The following is a 24,389-nucleotide window of genomic DNA, read 5'->3' on the forward strand; positions in this document are numbered from 1 at the left end:
GTTAACTATATGCCCCTGCAATGCACTGCGTAAGACCTCACATATTACATCACTCATGACATGGTCACTGACAACACTAATGACATCACTGATGACATCTCAAATGACGTCACAGATGACATCATCCAATGAGTGTGAATGTTTCATACAAGTTTGTTCAATTTAAAGATATTTACTAAGCTACTACATAAGTTACATTAATAAACATTCTTTACTACTAATGAGTGATACTATTTCTAATATATGTTATCTGAGTGGCTGTGTGAAATTCTGTATGAGCATGTAAGTGTATGTCTCAATGGCTGTATCGGTGTGTGAGTGCATGTATGTGAGTGGCTGCATGAATCTGTGACTGGCTGTGTTGCTTTCTCAGTGGGTGTGTGAGTGGCTCTAATGGTCTGTGAATGGGTGTGTGAGTGGTTTTCTGGGTGTAAGTATTTTCTAATAGTTTATGATTGTTAAACATAAATCTAAGCTACTACAAAAGTTAAATTAGTATACTAGGTGTACTACTATTGCGTTATGCTACTTCTAACATATATTATCTGAGTGGCGTTGTGACTGTATGTATCCGTGTGTGAGAGGGATTTAAGTGACTATATGGGTGTGTGAGTGACTATATGGGTATATAAGTGGGTGTGTGAGTAGGTGTGTTGGTGACTGAAGTGCTGTGTGAGTGGCTTTATGGGTGAGTGAGTGGTTGTATGGATGAGTAAGCGGGTGTCTGAATGGTTGTATGAATGAGTATCTGGATGTGTAAGAGACTTTTATTTGTGAGTGAGTGGCTGTTTGAATGGGTGCTTTGTTAAGTAAGTTGGTTCTGAGTGTCTGTATTGAAGAGTGAGTGTTTGTGTGAATGGCTGTATGGGTGAGTGAGCAGATGTGGGAGTGTTTGTGTGGATGTGTGAGTGGGTATGTAAGTGGTTGTATGGGTATGTGAGTGAGTGTGTGAGTGCTTGTATGGGTGAGTGAGCGGCTGGGTTGAGGGGATGTGATGGTGCCCAGGTGGTGCTGTGCTGGTGCTCAGGTGGTGATGAGTGATGCTGAGCTGGTGCTGCTGTGGTGCTGAGGTGATGCTGCACTGGTGCTAAGGTGGTGCGGCTCTGATGGGCAGGTGGTGCTGAGGTGGTGCTGTGTTGATGCTGAGGTAGTGCTGCGCTGGTGGTGGTACACTGATGTGGAGGTGGTGTTGGTGTTGAGTAATGCTGAGGAGATGCTGCACTGATGCTATAGTGGTGCTAAGTAATACTGTGGTGGTGCTGTACTGGTGCTGAGTGATTGTGTGGTGGTGCTGAGTCATGTTGAGGTGGTGGTGCTGCACTGGTGCTCAGGTAATGCTGAGCTGATGCTCATGCGGTTCTGAGTGATGCTGACTTTGTGCTGTGCTGAGTTGATGGTGTGCTGAAACTCAGGTGGTGCTGCTCTGATGCTGAAGTGGTGCTGTGCTGATGCTGAGTTGCTGCTGAGGTGGGGCTGTGCTTGTGCACTGATGCAGAGGTGGTGCTGTGCTGATGCTGAGATGGTGCTGATGTTAAAGTGGTGCTGCACTGGTACAGAGGTGGTGCTGCTCTGCTGCTGCGGTAGTGCTGTGTCGATGCTGAGTTGGTGCTGCACAGGTGGTGGTGCACTGATGAGAAGGGGGTGCTGTAGTGGTGCTCAGTTGATGCTGTGCTGATGTAGTGCTAAGTGATACTGAGGTGGAGCTAAGTGACTCGTTACTCTTGTCTTTGGAGTGTCAACGTGGTGCTTTGGTTCCTTAAGGTTTTGCCAGAGAATAACTCATATCCTGTCGCAGGGTATCAGAAATCAGAACGCTCGACGTTGCAGTTAGAGAATTTACTCAGGAAGGACTTTCTTTCCAGATCGCCAGGCGTACAAAAATGTTTTTCTTCTCGTAGTTTCTTCTGATGTTCCACAGTATGTGTTGCCAATGCCTGAAAGCTTACGAGCTGGCAACCCGTTCCATCAAACGGGACCTGCACGGCAATTGTTGATTGCTTTACAGAAGCCATTCAGGTCAGTGGCCTCATCCATGTTAGCTCGGAGGGTTAGATGGTTGCTGGTGGAGGCTGGGGTGAACATATCTGTTTGGGGCTCACTCAATACGGGATGCTATAGTCTCTAAATCTTTGTTTTAGGCTCTCATTTAGATGATGTTATGAAAGCAGCTGATTTGTCTTCTGATTCTACTTTTAAACATTTTACTATAAGCCGATTGTAAATGTTGCATCTGTGGTAGTGGATCAGCTTTAAACAAGCATAATCGGGCCCTCCGATCCTGACATAGAATGAAAAAGTTTCAAGCATTCGCGTTAAGAATTTTCAATCCTATTAAGGACACAGAGATCAGGATTATCCCAACTGTTACAGTGATTGTTTATCATGATATATGTATATAGTGTTGTTGTTGTTGTTCTCACCCATTATCTTCTTTGGTGGAGTTTATGCCTTTACCTTTTCTTTGCAGGCTCTGAACAAAAGCAGAGCTGAGCTTTTGCAGAGATGCAGATCATTAGTCTGGTTCCTGTTGGTGACATTCTGGTTGATATTTGAAGCTCTTTCTATGATGACTGCCTTGTGTCTGGCTTTGGTGTGTTCGAAGAACTGTTTGAGCCTTTGCTGGTTGGATGTGTTGAGGTTTTCGGAGCTCCATTATGCTCCATTATGCTGTGTGAACATATTCTGCAAAGAAGGTGGAGGAGCCATCCTAGGTTGTCTATAATGTACGGGATGGGGGCCCCTGATTGGCTGAAGGACTTATGGGAAAGGTTGTTTTTTGTGTTTACTGCGTTTTGATTGGCTGCTGAAAGTATTGCAGAAAAGACAGAGAAAGATAATCTTCAACTCCGTGTCCTTAATAGAATTGGAAATTCTTGGCGTTAATAATTGATCCTTTTTCATTGTGCTACAATGTTGCATCAGCTGGACTTCACTACATGGATGCTTGTTTTTTTAATAAAACATTTTATTAGCATTTTCAGGATTAATACGAAGACACTCAAATATTTCGGACCAATGAGAAAAGATGTACATCTCTTCAGTTTTCACCTTAATGCAGGTATCCACTGCTAATCCACGCAGCTTTCAAGGTTTGCCCCTCGCTCGGCCACAGCACCATTTTAAATCGAGTGAGTTTCCACTGTGAATATTTAATTTTCCAGTGACCAGAAGTGGATGTGGACTTTCAAGAATCAACATCTATAGTTCCACAAGGATTGGACTATGGGCATTTTGATTTATATAGAAGTATCCAGAAATAGTGTGTGATTTGAACATGAACTTTGAACTACTTTTGAGCATGTGTTTGAGACTGGGGGTATGTGCAGTGATAAATTCATGTGACAGAAGAGGACTGATTCTAAGAGGATATTTCATACAGAGGCACTGGAAGTACAGATGCGGAGATTACTGCAGCATCACCCTATAAACCTGGAAGGGTTCGGATAGAAAACAAGAAATAATAAAAGTGACTATACATTTTTTTCTGGCAATATTTACTGCATGTTTAAAGGTAGAGTGCAAAACGTCATGCAACTTTTTCTAACTACCAGTTGCAGAAGCGCCCGGTACAGCTCACGGGTGGAGGTGTGGGTGTGAGGAGGGGGGGGGGGGGAGGGGGGGGGGAGGGGGGGGGAGTTGCCGATTCCTCATGTGCTGTTTTAAAAATAAAAAAAATACCTTGCCACCGCTGGGGGTCGTGTCTTCTCCCCTGCTCGTATTTGTCCGACTCCAGGTCGTAACAGGAAGCAGGCAGCCAGGATTCCACCCCTAAACCAATCACAATGCTCCAATAGAGCGTTGTGATTGGTCTGATCACCGTGACACAGTGCTCAGCCAGGGGCTGTAGAGGTGGGCATGTTCTTCATGCAGGCTGTAATGCAGCCTGCATGGAGAACAAGGGTATGCGCATGACTGTTTTGGGCGGACCGAGAGGACCAACCAAACAGTCATTGCGCACAGAGTGTCTACCACTCCTACCCTGCAGCTCCGCCCCAACCCCTCACGCACTGCCGCAACAGGAGAGAAAAATAAAACAATAACAACATTCTGTTATTGTGGGGCAACGCCTTAGCGGAAGAGCCGGCACTGATAAGTTAATACATTTAACATGATTGCCTTTGCTTCTCTGTCAACAAGGAGTAGGCATTTAGGGGCATGGCCCTCGTGACACTCTTGCCTTGCATGGCATAAAGGAATGTTGAAGAAGGCTAAGGTTTGTCACAGGTATCAACATAAATGTTACATAAAAATATAGGAGCTTTTACCATGTACATTTTAGAACGATTTAAAATAAAATCACAGCCTGTGAAGTAAAAAATAACTTTCTCACTTATTCTCTTAAAAACTATACTGACCTCAGATGCTAGGTAAAAATCATGAGAGTGAATCCCCAGCAAGGATGGTAATTTGAGTGTCATAAAACTGGGTTATACTAACACCTGTTACTTGTAGTGCTTTGATGTGACAGAAGTGCAGCACAATGCACTTTTAAAAAACAACAGCCTTTTCCTCCTAATCTTGAAGCATGATGAAGCATGATGATACTAACATTTTAGTAGGATCAAAACAAATCAATTTTCATTTATAGACTCTAGTTTGCTGGATGTAAGTTTAAATCCGCCCTGATTTATAATTTAGCTACTATAAATATAAACCCAAGGTGAAAACCCCTCAGCACACACAAAACGCGCTCTGTTACCGACAGTGAAGTGCCTGGTAAAAGTTTTTCTGGTACTCTCTCTGACATATTCCCAGAAATATGCATCTAAGGCTGAAACAGGCACAGGATGTATGCATATTCCTGGGAAGGCTATGTGGCATTTTCAGCGGATTAGAACTCTGCACCTGGGGAATATGATTGCCTCTACAAACACACATTTTGTAAAAAAAATTCCAGATGGGAAAGTATTTTTCCTGTGGGAAAAACTCTTTCCTACACCACCACCAAATCTAGGGAGAATCCATTTCTCTTCCCACCCTGGAGAAGGATTTACGCCACCACTTGCCTGGTTTAAAAATTTAACGCTTTCTAGGTTCAAAAGAGCAAGATCACGAATTTGTAAATTACTGAAAACATCTATGTTGGTGGGCGTTCACAAACTTCCAGTGTAACCATGCCTTGTAAAGCCAACTTTCCCACCCATATAATGGGATTTAGAGGTAGTGCGAACACTGTAGTCATGGCGGAGATCTCTGCACTTGAGGTGGAGATCTCCACACATGTAAATTGACTTACACATGCCAGGAATCCCTTCATGAATTCTTGACAGGCTTGCGTAAACTAAATTCAATTGAAAACATATGTTCCCAACCAAATTACCTTTGTGAATAAGGCTCCTTGTTACCACTTTCGGCATTTCATTAATACATCATTGCATTTTGTATTGTATCTGTAGGAAATCTGTTTTTTTCTGTGTGGTTACCCCTGATTTTATGCCTTTTGCTGGGCCCAATATTTGTGCTGGCTTTAGAACTCTGTGCAATATACTCCTGCTAACCAGTTGTTAAGTGCCTGTGCTCTGCATTTAAACATGGTTGAATTGGTATACTCCTAATTGGTATATTTAACTTGCCTTTAAGTCCCTAGTTTATGATACAAAATGTATTCAAGGCCTGGAAGTTAGATGCCACTAGTGTTCTGCAGCACCTATTGTGCCATCTATTATAGTTGCAAAGCAAACATGACTTCGGGCCTACTATTGTAATCTGACTGTAACAGTGTCAAACATGAACTGAGACCTGTCAAAATAAACCCTTTGACAGTTAAAAACCTTCCTATTAATATTAATAGTTCAGCCAGGTGTTTGTATTTAAAAGGCAAGGTGTATGGCATTTAAAAGTGGTACATGTAGAAATCTAATGTTACATGTTTCAAAGTTACTAAGGATGCTAGCTCATCGGTATTATTTGAATATAGGCGAAGGTGGGCCATAAAAAAATGTGGTTTTGTTGAGTGAATGTCAGAGCAAAGTTGTCAGGAGCCATTTACAGCAACCTCAAAGGGATGCTTTATTTTTTACCTTCCTTAGACTTATGTTTCACTGAGTGGGATGCTGTTCACTCTGATTTTTAGCAGCTGCGATCTCAAGATGTAAGTGATCAACAAACTGCTAATGTGTGTGTTAGTTCCCATGTGAGTCCTAGCATTGTTGGAGGCTCTGTAAGGCCATATCCAGCAAACAAACAGACGTAATAGGCTTATTTCCATGCCTCAATTGCATAGCGTGTACATACAGCAATGCGATGACTGAGTATACATCCCCCCTCATTGGTTCAACCAAGAATATACATTCACACTACACATGTACCACAGACTTTATCATCTATCATTTGAACTGTCCAGGCGGATTATGGTACATAGACTGCACAACACATCCTACTAAGAAAAGAATATTCGAACATGCCAGAGCCATCACACATGTAGAAGAATATCAATACCCAGTCACAAGACATTTCAACACCTTTCATAACAGAGATGTCTCTAAACTAAAATTCCTCATAATTGATAGAGTTCCAGTAAACAAAAGAGGAGGAGATAAGGTAAGATCACTCAGACAGCTAGAATCTCAGTACATTATAGAACTTAACACCAAACACCTAATGGATTGAATATGGATTCACTTAGTCTGATTAGGTAGGCAGATGAGTTTCACTACATAAACACAGGCTAGTACTCCTCCCCCCTAAGTCAACTGCAAATAACCTCATATATGGTCTTTTAAAGGATGCTGATAACATTCAAAGAAGCTCTATGGGTCCAGTAAAGGGTCAATATATGATTAGACTAACTGAGCACATCGAAAGCCATGGTGCTCAGCAAGAGGAGAAAAAAAATAAAACAGAACAATGTTTCCCATTCCAATTTGGTTTTATTTTGGAAAAAGGCAAAATTGTTCCCATCTCATGGAAAGCCAAATGTTTATGTGTCCTTTGTGGGAGATGCAACATCACTATTGCTATGATTCACAGACAACAGTCCCTGTAACACCTCCTGTATCAGGTCAATGGCGCAAAGGCGATCTTCTCTAGTTCCCACAGCAGCTGCTGAGGAAAAACTCAGAACCTGTAAGCCTATTGTAGAGCCACTGTCTATTCCGCCCAGAGCTGAAGCATCCCATGGAGGCTCTAAGAATGCCATAATCATCATGGGAATATGTGATGACACTGATAAACATGTTCCTTTTAGAGTTCCAGCAGAACGTCTATGTCTATTGTGTCTGACCCGATGGAAGGGTCAGACACAAGTCCAACACGAATTTGTATCCGCAGAACAGGCAACGGAACACAGGCAAGATGCAGTAAAACCAGACTGGTCTAAATGATAAGAATCAATGCTAGCTTGGATCCTAGAGCCAATATCTGCGTTCACAACAACGTTGCACTAGATGAGCCTTCTCCAACTCTCAATCAACTGGGACGTCTATTGCAAAGCAGGAAAATTAAAACCAGAATGGCCACTTCATGAAGTAGGACCAGCGGAAGCCCTCCAAAAATGCTTCCCAATACGGAGAGTATGAATGATGGAATAAATCGGAAGATTGCTTGAAAGGTGCTCAATAGCCCAGAACCTATACGTTTAAATAGGTGCACGATCCCCTTCGTATCAGACATGTTAAAGATACCATGAACCATTTCCCTGAAATTGAGCAGGAAGTTTGTGAGGACTATTACCTGTATCTCAGATAAAGAACTTACAACCTGGAGAGCAAACGTCTCTTGGGCTGAGGCTAAGGCCACATCTTTTTGAAGAAGCATGGTTTTCAGTCTGCTCAGAGAATCAAACCACATAAAGGAAACATTCAATGAAGGCCATAGCATTGCCTCCCCAAATGTGTTGGCCGCTGGAAACAATACTTGCATAACTAAGTAACGCGGGAACTCACTGTGACCAGATATGCGATGCCTGATACCATCCCATAACAAAAAAGGGATTTTTTGCCGGGCGCACAGCGTTTTTAGTAAACTATTAAGTTTGTATGGATCTCCAGAGTATCGCCTTCTGTCTTGACTTGACACAATACTCAACAAAGCTGTTGAGAACAACACAATCTCTGAGAAGACAAACAAGTATCTCACCACTAAGCATCCCAAAAGTCCAAAATTTTTCTTGGTCCCCAAGATACATAAAAATCCACAAACGCCTCCCTGCAGGCCCATTGTATCGACATGTGGCAGCATTCACGATCCTGTGGGAAAATTTCTTGACAGATATTTTCAACCTATCGTCATTTCTCTTCCCACTTACATCCGTGACACCACGGATTTTATCAACAAACTAAACCAAGTACAAATTGATGATCATGGTCAAATATTCTTGTGCACAGTTGATGTATCGTCCCTATACACATCTATCCCACATTCAATGGGAATTGAAGCCATCGAGTACTGTTTATTGAGAAGTGATCTGGACAATCATCTAAAACTTTTTCTCATGGAACTTCTGCAATTCACATTGTTTAACAGCTATTTTACATGGAAGGATGACTGGTACCAGCAATTAACAGGAACATCTATGGGCAATTCTACAGCACCGGCCTATGCAAATATTTTCATGCATCGATTCGAAGAAGACCACATACTCAATAAAACTGAATGGAAGGATCATCTAAAAATATTTGTGAGATTCATAGACGACATCTTTTTGATTTGGCAAGGCCCTGTAAACATTCTGCAAGAACAACTGGCACTATTAAACACCATAGACCAACGCATTGAATTCACACATGAACTTCACAAGGAATTTATAACTTTTCTCGATGTCAAAGTTACCAACACTCCCACAGGATTCACCACCAGTCTATTTCGGAAAAAAACAGACAGAAACAACACATTACACTACTCTAGTTTTCACCCACAACCACTGAAAGACCATTTACCATATAGTCAAATCATCAGAGCCAAAAGAATCACCTCGGAAAACCATCAATACCATCAAGAGATGCAAACTACTCTACAGAGATTTAAAGCCAGAGGGTACCCACATCATGTCCTCGACCAGGCTATCCAACGATCAGAAACCAAAACTAGAAGTCAACTGCTTGCTTATACTCCGAGAACTGATACAGATGCTATCACCATAGTTTCTAAATATTCTACAGCAAGTCACCAATTCAAACAAATAATCAGAAAACATTGGGAAATCCTAAGGATAGAGCCTGATTTCAATAAAATCTTTGATACTCAACCTACCTTTGCCTTCACAAGAGCAAGAAACTTAGGAGAACTGTTAAAAACTCCCTCAACCAACATAGTATACAAAGGAACAATCCCATGCAGAAACTGCAACCACTGTAATAATGTCATCCAAGGGATTACAGTTAACCACCCCATGAAGGGCAACAAGATCAAAGTAAGAGCTACAGCAACCTGCGATACCAGCAACGCAGTGTACATGTTAAAATGCCCATGCGGCAAGATTTACGTCGGACAAACTCAGAGAAAACTCAAGACAAGATTGAATGAGCATAAATCGAACATAAGGAACAAGCATCTAAAATCCACCGTAGCTCAACACTTTTTGGAAGCTGGTCATGGCATCAGCCAGCTGAGATATTGCGTGTTGGAAACTGTCAAACAACATGAGGGTAAAGACAATCATCAGGAACTATTAAAAAGAGAAAACTATTGGATTTTCACCTTAAGCAGCATGAAACCATTCGGCCTAAATGACCGAGTGGAATATTTATGTTATCTTTCAACAGCTGGGGCCCCAGCCAATGACTCCTTACCAGCGCAGAGTGGTTTTTTCATTTCATCATTTTAAGCTTGTAATTCATGTTGAATCACAGTAGTTTGTTTAACATAGCCTTGCATAATTATATCTCATGTCAGTTCTAGCATTACTGATTCTTTGTGATTTTCAGCGAACCCCCGGTTTTATTTTCCGATTTTCCACTATTTTTTCACCATCTTCTAATCACGGACTTTTTTAACGTGCTCCCTACCAGTTTTCACTCCCGCAAATCACTTTGTACACAGTCCCTATCAGGTCGCGCCCTCACGCTACCTCTCTTGTATATCCACTTCCGGGTGACTGACCTTTCCTGAAACCAGCTGCAGCCTTGACTGTCACGGACGTACTTTCGCGGTAAGCGCTCTTTCTAGCCACGTAACCTGTAAGGCACCGAGGTGTTCATTTCACACGTTATATTCACGCCTGTTATTGTATTTAACTCAAACCACTCTGTTTAGTTTAATGAAATAGCCGAAATACACACGTTATCCTGCTAACAGCATGAACGAGTAACAGATCGCGCAGGCTTTTCACCATATGCTTTAGACCTCATCTATTATTTTCCTTTTCACGTTATACCAGTCATTTGACCATGTACATCGCATGAACTCACTGTGATATTATTATTTAGCATGCATTAGACAGTCTATGAACTATTTTTTGACATGATGTAAAACACAAGCATTTCTTCGTTTTTAGAAATATATCCCCAGATGAAGGCATAATGGAAATGCCGAAATGCATTGGGATGGTATGAGTGCGAAATGATAAAGGAATATGAACAGCAGCAAATGCTTGTGAACCCAACAAGCCATGAATATATTTGAATAAATTTTCAGACTACAATTCTTTGAGCAGAGTCATAATCTTTGTGTGAAACCTTGATACAAGGACTTCTCTGGATCCTGGAGGACATCTCTCAGTGTTGAGAGTGCAACCCTTTCATCACCATCCCATAACAGCCTTGATCATTCAGCATCAGATAGGTCCCATTCAAGAGCAGGTCGAACACTGGATAAATCAAAGCAGCTGGGGAACCCTACAAGTGACAGGACATATATGAAACCGAAGCATTACAGGCTCCTTGAAGCAAAATGTCCTTGCAAACTAAGGATCCACTTAAAGCACGTTCACAGTTCGAACCGTTGAGAAAAATTTCAGTGTCTCCATTCCAGTATCTAAATCTGTATGGTATTTCCAAGTACTCATGTAAGTACCCTTCTCCTAGCACTTCATATCTGCCTACCTGGTGATACTGGAGACCTTATTGAAATTAGAAAGTAGTGACTGGCAGTGTAATATTGTAGTGTTCTTACATGAGGTTTTATTCCCTATGTTTCTTTGCTCTAGCTGCTCAGCCTGTGTGTGTGTCTTCTGTATGGAATGTTGGTGAGTAGACCTTGAGTAGAATGCCTGGGTGACTGGATGAAGTGTGACAATTGGTGAGAGAGGCTGAGCAGCTAGCATGCTGGTCCTAGTGGGGCTGTTGATTTCCAACTACAGACTTCCTAGAGGACTTATATATTTGTTAATGATGACCTACCTGTTGATAAGGTCCTACCTGTGAATAAACCTACATGGATTACAAGTTAGCGTGTCATCATTACCACATTAATTTTGGCGGCGAGGGTGGGATCTCCCCATGCTCTATAGTTGATCAAGATGCCTTCTACAACATGTTGGGAAGAAGATACAACAGGGAGAAGACAAAAGGCCCAGACAACAATAACAAGACGGAAGAAACATGTACCACATGATGAAACAAACAAACTTAAGGAGTTACAAAGGGAACATAAAGAGCACACGAGGAAGCCCCGCCAGTGTCCATTACAACGGACAGCCCCCACACAAGCGTGTTGTACTCCATCTCAAGAGGCCACAAAAACGAGATGAATTACAGAGAGCCACTTGTTTCACTTCTGGGATGCTGTGCAGAGTTAGCCAACCAGTACAGTATGCCGCTACTTTTATTTCAGGGATGCTACGCAGTGTGTGCCTACAATCTTTACAAATGTGTCCCTTATTTCTGACTGTGTTGGAGTGAAGTTCCCTACACACTGGGACTTCCACAGAGTCATGCATGAAGGTCCCAAAACAGGTTTACATGGACTTTTCCATCGGAATCTCGAGCTGCTGGGTGTTTTTACATTAGCAGTGGTTGGCAGTATAGCAACATGTGAGTGGATAGGTTTGGGGGCACACAGCAGCGATGTCCTGCATGCCCTTGGAGACAAAGTGAGGTGAGACATGATCTCTCTTTGATTTTTGGATTTTACTTTGACCTCATGTCTGCAACATTTTCTAACCACCGTTTTCTAGTTTAAAGGAGAAAAGAAACGTGGCACAAGACTATTCTGTTTTCAGGTGTCTGTTCACTGGATGGTGGTTTTGTCCCTGCCTTCTACTCTACAAGTACAGTGGCATGGAGCATTTAGGCCACGTTTGGTGCACAGGCCTCGGACCATTGGAGTACGTGGGAGGTGAGCCCCTTTTTGTCTTTTATTTTCAACATTCTTTGAGCCATCGTGCAGCCTGCGCAAGTGCAACCGTTTAAAATTATTACAAAAAGGAGGCGTGTGTCTCATTCAATGCGCGCAATCTTACCTCTGTTGTGAGGACACGCTGATGGCTCAGGGATTCTACTGTGACGATGCTGCAAGGCTGGGCACTTCTGCAGGATGCTTTAATGCACAGACGTGCCATGAGCCATCCGGCTCCACGTCAAATACATACTGCCGTCTTTGTGCATCTCATGCGTGAAGCATTGACTGGTTGACCAGCACATTGTGGAAGCCTGTCAAAGCACTTTAAAGTACAAAAGAAAGATCCAGAGAGGAGCATAATGGCTGTGCTGTAAGGAGAGGCACTTCGGGAATTGGACTGTGTATTATGCCCACTGCGAGGGACCTCTGTTGAGGAAAAAAGATGACAAAGATTAATGTGATCGTAAGGAGCGCCACATGGGTTAATCGACCTCCGGACTTTAGCTCAAGCACTGAGCAGCATGTAACATGAAAAGACACTGCACATTCATTCTAACATGACAGTTTGTACAGTTAAAGTCGTTATTGTTTGGTGAAGTTTGTCCTCAAATCAGTTCTGTGTGGGATATAATGAACAGATAAAGTTGTTGTTGGTACAACCCTTACATGGGGTATGTTTTTGGGATAAAATGAACAGATAAAGTTGTTGGCCTACGTGTTGATAGTTAATGTTATGTTGCCAAAGCCATGCTCTGCAGTTGGTACAACGCTAACATGGGGTATGTGTTTGAGTTTTCCAATCTTCTGAGTATTTACAGCTTTCGTTTATAGTGGGATATGTTTAGACAATTATTGTAGATTTCGTACAGTTTATTTCTTACAGTATTTATGTAAGAAGTGTTTATGACATTGTGCCCTTACATGAGGGTGGGCCCTAGTGTTGGGTTCCCTTTTTGACATGTTGCAAGGAGACTCTTTCCTTGTGTGCGCAAGACACCTTGTGCCGCACGTTATTTGATTGTGGCAGGGGTGGGTTCCCTGTGTACATAAGACACCTTGTGGTGCACGTTATTTGGTTGTTGCAGTGGTTGGGTTCCCTGTGTGCGTAAGACACCTTGTGCGGCACGTTATTTCCCCTGTGTGCGTAATATTACTTATGTCGCATGTTTTGATTGTTCAAGGTTTAGACCATGTATGCCTTCTTACACGGAGAGCACTTAAGTTTTTTCAGGTCGTCCCTTGTAGATGGTGGGGGCAGGACATTGGGTTTTAGTCCCTTTAGTTCACATGACTTGTCTCTACATGAGACCACATGTTCCACATTGTTGTCCCTTTGTTATGTTGGGGGCAGGATATTGGGTCTTAGTCCCTTTAGCCCACATGACATTTTTATTTATATTTATTTTCCATATTTGAGGAGGGGATGGGTATTGCATTCTGTATCCATCTTTCCTTGATGTCTTTGGTTCCTTTCCCTCTCATGGTGCGGTGTTCCCGTCATCCCTTGGTCTGGGCTTTTGACTCTGTTTTAAATAGTTCATTTCCACTTTAGGATGTGGGCGTCATCTTTTGGTTGTGGACTATTTATTATTGCTGTATTTTTGTTTACAATTTATGCATTGGTTTCGTTCATTCTTTTATTCAAAAGGGAAGAAATATATACTGTTCTTACATGATGTTTTATTCCCTATGTTTCTCTTGTCTAGCTGCTCAGCCTGTGTGTGTGTCTTCTGTATGGAATGTTGGTAAGTGGACCTTGAGTAGAATGCCTGGGTGACTGGATGAGGTCTAACAGTTGGTGAGAGGGGCTGAGCAGCTAGCAGGCTGCTCCTGGTGGGGCGGTTGATTTCCACCTACAGACTGCCTACAGGACTTATATAGTTGTTAATGGTGACCGACCTGTTGATAAGGTCCTACCTGTGAATAAACCTACTTGGATTACAAGTTATAGCCTGTCATCATTACCACAAATATAGTCAGGGATTAACCATTCTGTGGAAGGTGACTCAGCCACAGTGAAAGGTACTTGGTCCAATTTTTCAATGTGCAACATTGTATATTATGCATCTCTGCGTGCAATAACAATCTATCTTTCCTTAGATAGTATGCAGAAAACAGAGTTGTACTGTTGATGTAATTTCCAGGGCACATGGCGAGAACGCAATGATTGCAGCATCCAGCTTAGCAGTATAATGGACCGCAATTGCAATTGTCAATGTTGTAGAATAGACAAATCCTTTTCCATTATATCTTTTGCAAATGATGCAATGTTGCCCATTGATTAAATTCTGGATGTTAGTGTGGTCAGACCATTATCGACCACAGCCAAGGCCTTTTCAAGGTTAACCCTATCTATTTCACTCAATCTCTCAGCATCCTCCTGTTGTGAGATTTTCCATAGCTCTTTGTAAATGGCATATAAGAAGTGCTTCTGACGTGGCTTCTGGGGACCTAACAAAAAATCCCCAACACCCATGTCATCTGAGAGAAGGGACAAGTACTGTTTCACTTGGGTCAGTGTCGAGGTCTTTAGCCACTCTATGAATAACTACCCAACACTATAAGATATCACCACTGCCAAGTGTTCTGATTGTACGTAGCGCTGCACAGGCCTAGGGATACTAAACCCTTCGGTGGTACCCCGGAATCTTGACTGAGACTTATTTGTGTCGATAGGCCAAACAACCATCCCTTCCAATTAGGGTCTGATAAATGGTAAGTGTGTATTATATCTAATGTATCCTCACTGTGGTGTGTAAATTTGCCAACCCTCAAAGTGTGTAAGGAAAGGAATCCGAGGTGTGTTCAAATCCTTGAACGTGGCTAACCCAAGACAGGAAGTATGTTGCATTGTGTAGTTCAGAAAAATCATTTGATGTGGTATGGGCCATGCTCTAAATAGGGCCTCAGTTTCCTGAACTTGCCAATCTTTAGTCCCCAGACATATTTATGTCTATAGTGTCCTTCCAAAAGTCGAAACCTTGTAAAGAGAGCTGGGAATAATGGTCGCAGAGTATATCAGCTTGGCGTTGGTGAGCATATTTTTGTTTGCAGGTGTAGGTGCAAGCTTATAATAATAAGAGGCTGGGTCTGAAGTGTTAAACCCAGAAAAATAAGCACGTTTGTGTGCAAATGTTGTTAAACTACCTTTCAGTGGTGTTGGGCAATGTTTTGATGAGGCACTCGTTTGCAGCTAGAATTGATCCTAATCTGCCATCCATGTTTGGTACTACTCTATCCACCACTCCTGGAATCTGAGCATATGGAATGTTTTGCGCATCTAACTTGTAGGAGTACTTGAGGGGGAAACATTTTGACAAGGCTGAGGTGTTGCGCGTAGCGTTAACGGCTGTCATTATCTGTCCGTCTAACCTTGTGCTGGAACGAGTGATTGCAGCAACAGCAGAAGTTTGCACTGTCGCCTTGGCTGATTTGTCAACCAAAGAATTCCCTTCAATGTACACACCAACATGCTGATGACTCAATGAGTGAATTCCATGAACCCTTGGCAAGCACTTTTTCAACTTCACCACCTGTTTCCAAAGCATCTTGTGCTTTATGGTGGAGAAATTGATTGTAAGACGCGACACAATAAAATTAATCACACACAAGAAGTGTGAAAAATTACCGATCTGTATTTTGTAGTGCCAGTATTAGGGCTTTTAGTTCTGCCAGCTGTGCTGTCCAATCTCCTAGAGACTGCGTCTGTGTATTGCTAGGACGGATTTGCCATCCAGCATACGTCCCGTCACAATCGCACATGCTGCGCTGAATTGCTGTTTACGTCCTAAGGCAGGCTGCGCAGCTCGATCTGTATAAATTAAGTATTCATTCTGGTTAAGAGGCAGGATTTCATTCAGGAGAGGATAGTCTTGTTCATACTACAGGAATGCATTTTTTTTATGTAGAATCAAATTTGTAGTCTCCATCTGTTGCAGTGAGAGAATTAGCCCACTGTATCCATTGCCGATGCAGTGGTTTTGGATTAGGAACACTTCCTTTCATAACATCCTCTAAGGTTGGTACTTGAGTCACGACAATGATGTGTTTTGCCTGTGCTAGGGCTCTTTCCATCACTACAGCAGTGCCAGTATTTCTTCTGTGGATCCAAAATGCATTTCAGCATTTGTGTACAAAAGAGATTTGTTTGCTATGGGTACTGTTTCGGCTTCATTGCATGTGAGGTACATGTATCCTGTTTGACCCGCAATTACACGGATCACCAAATTAGTAGTATTTCCATGTGTGTGTAGAAGTGTTTGGAAGCTATCATGTCAGCTTGTACAGAACAGAGAATTTCTGTGTGTTCCTGTGTACAATGTTGAACTGAAAAATCAGGTCTGATTAGGTCATAGAAAGGTTTAACCTTTTCTGTGTAATCCAAAATGTCTGTTCTGCCAAAATTAAGAAATCCTAAAATGGATGGTAAAAGTTTCAGAGTCTTTGGAGGTTGGAGCAGCGCACATTTTTCTAAACAATTAGCTGCCTGGCTTATCCCTTCACTTAATAGCTCATATCCCAAAAATAGGATATTGAGATGGGCAATTTTTGATTTTTTAAAGTTAAATTTGTAGCCCAGAGTGGTAAACCCCAAAATTATGTTGTTCACCCTGTTTCAACATTGAAGGATACAGTGTTCCAAAATATTGTGCACCTTATCTTTGTTTCCTTGAAACTTGCTTTGCAAACTTTCAGTCAACAAAATGTTAAATAACGGCGACAACACCAAAACCGGTGGAGCTGCAGCAGATGCAGCCGTACAAGTTTTAAACTTTACAGGTTTCCAAGAGACCGACGATGATGCTATAAGCATTCCAGAAACTTTAAGGAAAGCAATCACTATAAAACTCATACGAAATGGCCTATCCGCAAGGGGTGGTAGGGTAGTTTTTGTGATAGTGGCACATGAATATCACCAGACAGAGGTATTCTATTCATGGATAGTCTTGCCTGAACCAAATCCAGGAACAAAAGTGTTTCATTTCTACAAAGAAGATGAACCACCTGAGGAATACATTCCTTTCGAGGATATTGAAATTCCACTAACATACCAAGAGCATGCGCTCCGGTTTAAAGGCACCCTAAAACATACATCACATTACCAGGCTCGGCCCACTAGGTAGATCAGGAGTGACATGGCTAGCTTTAGCCAACTACAGACCTGACCCTGACATTGAAGCAATGTCAGATGATGAATTACTTAGCAATATTCAAAATTTAATTGAATCATATAGGTAAAGGTCTTTAATAAAAACACTCCTGCTCCTCCTAAGAAGTGGGAGAACACTAAACAAACTTCTGAAGAGAAGCGTTCTCAATCCAGAGGTAGGTCTCCTCAAAAGGAGCCCTCTGAAAGGCGGTATAACCTCAGGAATAGGGATAATTTGAGAAAACCTGATAGATATCAAGATACTGATACACGTTCCTCTCGTACCTTTCAGACTTCGTCGCAGAAATCCGAAAGAAGAGGACGGTCAGAACAAAAGGAAGAACGCGTGAAGTCCAAAGACGATCAACACGTTCAGAAAAATAAGAAAACTCAATTCACCAAAAAGAAGGTAGCAAGTCTAAAAATCAGACATTCCGAGGATCTTGAGGACACAACTCAAGAACGGGGAATGGACTCAAACGATGTTGGACAGCGCAGCAGAAGTCACCATAGCTCGCAAGAACTTGAAGGATCATCAGGAGACAATGGAATTGAATGAGTACATCCAAGTTGAAATTGCAGATACCAGGGTTAGTGTCCCACATAAGTTATATGAAGTAACACTCCGATGGAGGGGTAGATAACTAGAAAAATAAGAGCACTCTTTTGGGATTAGCTCTCTCAGGGTTATGACATTCTTCTAGCTGAACAAGACTGGCCCCCTGAATTTGTCAGGGAGTGCCCACATGGCCAAGAAATCATTATGCCAGCTTTCTGCAACCACATCCCAATTTGTTTAAAATATACCTATGCCAGGAAATGGCAGTAGCCCAGGCTCCTGCATTATATAAAAAATCATGTAGGACGGGATGAGGATTCTCCTCACCATAAAATCCAGCTAAAAAATCACCCAACTGCACAAAGGCAGTACCCAGATAAGCAAGAAGCTAAAAAACAGGTCAGGGAGATAGTAGATCAACTTGAATACCAAGGGGTGATTGAAAATTGCACCTCATCCATAAACAATCCTTTGTTTCCTGTCTCCAAACCAGACAATACATATCTTCTAGTATTGGATTACAGACATTTAAACTCTTGTTGCAAAACATTTGCAGTACAGAATGCACATAGTGCAGCATTAATGAATAACAGTGTGCGTAAAAAGTATAAAACCACTTTAGGTATTTCTTATTAAGTTTTTTTCTGTCAAAACATTGCACCAAAATGTAGGTATTTGACCGCTTTCTCAATTATGGGGACACAGCGTCACTTCTGTCGTCTCCCTCAAGGATTCAAGAATAGTCCAGGGTTATATTCAGGCAGAGTAACAGAGATACTACAAACCTATGATGATGAGGCATTATCATATGTCGATAACATCTATCTAATAGACGATGACTTGGATAGGCACTTGAACAGAGTGAACACAATAATATTGGGCTTCGCTTCTGTAGGGTATAAATTCAATTTTAAGAAATTGAGAATTGCCCACCTCAACATCCTTTTTCTAGGATATGAGTTATCAAGTGAAAGCAAAAGCCTGGCAGCAAACTTTCTAGAGAAATGTGCACTGCTACAACCTCCAAAAACGCTGAAAAACGTTGTCGATTCTAGGTTTCCTGAATTTCGGAAGTACTTACATTCTAAACTACGCAGACAGGGTTAAACCTCTCTACGAATTAATCAAACCTGATTTCAAAACAGTTAATTAGACTCAAAAACACACTAAAAGTTTGCGTTCATTGCAAACAGACATGTTGTAAATGTAAATGTAAATGTATAGGCATTTATATAGCGCACTATTTACCCGTAGGGTCCCAAGGCGCTTCGACCGCTGCGAAACCCTTCCTGGCTTCCCTGAGAGATGGTCCCTTAATGGGTATCTCCAGGGTGAGACCAGGCATCCCCGGCGGTCTGGTGGGGCCGTTAGTGTAGATGAGGCAAGCTAATGCCCAGAGTTGCCGAGTGTGATCGCTGATCAGAGTGGGCACCGAGGCGAGAGAATTATCGAGTCCGCTGACCCTGGTCCAGAAACCTGCCGCGCCGGGAATCGAACCCTGGTCCCGGGCCGTCCTCTGCTCTCGGGTCTGCCGCCTCTAACCAGTGAGCCACACTACTTCACATGTTAGCAACAAAACATTTACAAGCACTCGTAAACGTACGCAATTTGGTGATCTGAATCATTCCAGGACAATGCGGATTCACATACTTAATCTTTAATGAAGGAGAAAAAGTACCAATAGCTTACAAATCACATTTGTACACAAGCAGAAATGAAATTCACTTCAACAGAGAAAATTTTGACAGCTGTTCAAACTGCAGTAGCAAAAGAGAGAGGCCTCTCAGAGCCCTCGCACAGGATAAGCGCATTATGGTCATTACTCCTGTACCTGCCTTAGAGGCAGTGATGAAAGCGAGCATTTCGAATGCTAAAGCTTTACATCCGAGATGGATACAATGGGTTAATTCTCTTGTTGCAACAGACCGTGAATACGTTTTTGACCCATATTTGAAAACACAAGCATTTCTACAATAGGAAAAAGAATGTCCTCAGCCTACTGAAATTCTGCCTCTAGAGCAATATGTATGTATAATTTATACTGACAGATCAGTCCAACCCGCTACGATGGGTAAACAAGCTTATAGTGCTCCGTGCGCAATTGTTAAAGGTCGCTGGCGCAAAGGTAAATTCCGACCTATGGTCACTAAAACACAGTCTCTAGGAGATTGTACAGCTCAGGGAGCTGAACTACAAGCATTCAAGATGGTGCTTGAAAATACTGATCGCGAATTCCCCACACTCATAGTGTGCGATTCGTATTATTGTATTCAATCTTACAATGAATACTTGCAAAACTGGATTCAAAATGGTTACAAAGATGCAAAAGGTGGCACAATCAAGCATAAGATGCTTTGGGAACAAGTAGTTCAGTAACGACAAGAACTACAAAAGGCTCACGTGATACATACACTGAGTCATCAACGTGATGGCGTTCATGTAGTAGGAATTCATTGGCTGATGAAGCTGCGAAGGCAGCTGTGCAAATGGCTTCCCTAGCTGCAATCACTTGTTCAAAAACGAGAATAGACAGCGAAATAATGCTAGCTGTCAATGCCACAAGCAAAGGCAGTGGTGCAGCTTTACCTCAAAACTATCCACTCAAATACTCATACATAATTGATGCAAACTCCATACCTTTTGCTCGAATTCCTGGAGTGGGGGATAGAGTAATTCCAAACAGGAAACGTAGAGTAGCTTTGATACACGTAGCACATTTGGGAGAGGGTCTGATACATCTGGGGATCTCTAAATCTATACTAGAATTAAAAGAGAGGTTCTGGTGGCCAGGGATGAATGGTCACATTCACACATTCGTAATTAACTGCCATAACTGCAACAGAGATCGCAGTAGAGAACGCCGCCAGATACCTGACTACAATGTGGCTAGCCCAGTACAGACACCATTGTAAGACAGTATTAGAATTTCTACACGCAGACGTCCCTATGGACAAATGCGATCCCACAAATATTAAGACAAGGTTCATTTGGATGTGGCCTCAGCGCTCGGCTGACGCTCAAACTGTTATAAAAGATTTGTGAGTCTTTATCGGCACATACGCAGTCGGCACGCTACATTCTGACCAGGGTCCTGCATTTAGCTCTTGAGCTTACAAGGAGTCCATGGCCAAATTGGGCGTTGCATTGCGGTACTCTAGTCCATTCCAACCTGAGGGAAATTCGGTAGTGGAGAGAAAAAAACGGGACATAAAGCAATCTATAAAAGCTAGGGTATTAGGCTCGGTGACGGGTGGGTCCAACATTCAATAAGTGTCCAACGTAGTCTTAATAATCTGCCAAGAAGTTCTCTAGGGGGAATCACTCCATATGATATTCTTTTTGGAACAAGAATGATTATTTTGGATCTCGATTGTCAGACTTCAGTGGTATAACAAAACCCCTTTGATATCATAGACCGTTTGGCTGTTTTGCAGGACTTAAATGAAATAAGAAAAAGCCAAAGTAGCGTGTTCCTGAAGCCAATGACCACTGAAGAAAAACCATCAGTCCCAGCAAGACCTGTCAGGATTCCAAAGATTGGGGATCTAGTCAGAGAAAAGATTGCGGACAAGAAGGAATTTGGGCCTTCTTACAGACAACCAGTACCTGTCCTTGCAATACACGGATAAAGAACAGTGTTACTGCCACTCCTTGCTGGTAAAAAAGAGAACAGGCTTGTGTTCATCGAGCATGAAACCACATAAACTGGCCGATCATAAGCAGTAGGCCAAGTGGACTCCAAAGATGTAGCAGATGCAATAATCTGGCTACTATCCAAGAGGTTCAAACTGAGAGACTCATCACCTTTGAAGAATCTGCAGTGCGAAAAGAAGGACTAGGCAACAAAGCCATGGAACTTGTACCTCTTGAGACCCAATAACAGTTCGTCAAGAAACGCCTGTCTACAATGAAATAGCATCTGAATATACAAATGTAACAAGTGATCAAGTGGTTCCAGCAATTTCAAGGAATCCTGAAGCAATCCCTACAATTGACAGCTCTGCCTCTGGCTATTTCATTAACTTTGATACATTTTCCGAGGATCCCAGCAAACCTGAGACGAGGCCAGTAAAAAGAACTTTAAAAGAACAAGCAACAGAACGTTTTCATCACCTGGAAAAGACTTATCTGGTTTCACCATGGATTGAACTTTGGATTGTGTTGGGTGTACTTTTTCTTCTACTTTGGTTGACTCTTGTAATAACTTTGAAAATGCTGATAAATGGAAGATATATTAAAAAGGACACAGCTTACTCCTCAAGCCACACAAATCATCTATACCTGGCATAGCTTGACAGAACTGATTATGACATTTTCGGTCCGGCAGAGCTGTTGAAGATTCCACACCAGTTCAAGTTTTCCTTGAATGACTTTGTTTCATCTAGTACCTTTTCTGATGATTGGGACTTCAAGACTATTAATAATTTGATGTCAGACTTAGAAATGTCTGCTGTATTTACAAATCATAAATACTTAGAAGGTTCATCAGATAATGAACAAATGTATTGTTATAATCACTATGGTCATCATTTCTTGCACAGATCTGCAAGTTCTAGAAATGTACTTAAATATAACCAATGGGAACATTGTCCAACGCCACCAAAGGGTAGCTCAAAAACATTTTATGACAAATTTCCATACTTTTCATGTTTTCATGTTTCAAATCCAAAATCATTTTACTTTAAAAATGTTAATAGGACAGGAATGAAAAGTATGTTGACAAATACCAAGCAAATTTATTCTACAGCCTTTTATGCTCAGCTGTCTTCGTTAGGTTTCGACTTTTAGAAAGATGCAATTGAGACAAAAACTGTCTTGGGCACAATAGACTGGCAGGTGCAGGGATTGAAAGCCTTATTTAGAGCCTCCATCATCCCAGAGCCAATAATGTTTTTGAATGACACTGTCCAGCAGACATCTTGTCTTGGGTTAGCCAAGATAAAGAAGTTAAACAAACCATCCATACCTACACCTATACCTGATATCAATAACACTTCAGAGGGGGAGGTCGACATACATACTATTTTGCATCACAACAGAACAGATCCAGATTGGAAAAAATGATTAATCTGGCCCACCTACACAAACAACTGCCAAGATAGATTCCTGAATAAGACACAAGGGTTCACATTGACTAGGCCAGATCCAAGATATGTTTAGAGACAGCATCCAGGCATAGTAACAACATACATTGTAGGGAAACTGTGCCTTGAGTAGCTACACAAGTCTACACTAAAGGAAGTAAAACAACACTTACCTTTACTTAAAGATGGCGCTGATCTGAGGGACTTCTTACAAGGACCTAATAAACCGTGTCATAAACGTTTTATATACGCCGGTATCTATGCTGCTTATAATGAAGCATGAAAGATTACGCAAGCAGAGACTGCAGAACGAATACGAGAAATTTATTGTATTAATTTAGAGAAATCTCTCTCTGTAGCTTACAATATGTTAACGACTCTGCCGTCCAGGATATATTCTTTATCAGCATAGTGTCCTCTGTCATAGACATAATGGAACAGGACTTGGTCATGTTGTAACATGGTCAGTCGCAATTACGTTCTATAATGCTATTAGGCAGGACGTTACAAAACCTTTGTTCAGGCTATGTGCCTTGGCGTTTAATAAACACTACATCGCTGTTTTCAGAATTCAATCTCACTGATAAACAGATCAAACTGGCACATAGGGGAGTAGACTATACGGTGCTGAGCATTGAAAAACTAGAAAGATTACCATTTATAGCCGCTGAAAAAACAGCCATTGAACGGATAATACACGGAACAATAACTCTGCCTGTAACAATTTTCTATTTTCAGTATTGCTTAAAACATATACCGGCAGGCATATATGAAAGGTTGGGTAAAGAATACATCAAGACATCCTGGGAATTACCATACACACACAGATGTTGGAGTGGGGGGAAAAAAGTGTTTCTTAGTGGTAAAAATTGTGAAAACGCACTAAGCGGTTCTCTCCTTTGTCAGGATATTGATTTACACATGGCCTGCGATGGTTCATCTAACAATTTATCCTGCCACCTGCAAGGTTCACTAGCTGCAGTGATTGATCCGATTTTTAGGCAACTTTCTAATGGAAGTTACATTATGTTGAATGATCACAGCTGCTGTGGAATGTTGCCAGGTTTAGCATATCTCGTAACTGTGTCAGCCAGGGTCTCTTGCTGTATGCAAGTATTGTTTCCAAAAACAAAGACAGACCGGGAGTCACCTTTCTGGCCTTCACTGAACATCTCTTCTATACAAATTGATACTTTAAGCAGAATGAAAGCCATTCTTTTACATAAAACTGTGCCATTGACCTCGGCCAAAGAGACCTATGATCTGCAAGTCGCAAGGACTTCTGCAGAGATACACACCCTATTAATTACAAACTTCCCTGTACATTTCTCAGAAATGTTAAGTCGTATCTTAAACATGTCTGATACGAGCAGTATTGTAC

The sequence above is a fragment of the Lissotriton vulgaris genome, chromosome 7, assembly GCF_964263255.1.
Source record: "Lissotriton vulgaris chromosome 7, aLisVul1.2, whole genome shotgun sequence".
NCBI classification, from domain to species: domain Eukaryota; kingdom Metazoa; phylum Chordata; class Amphibia; order Caudata; family Salamandridae; genus Lissotriton; species Lissotriton vulgaris.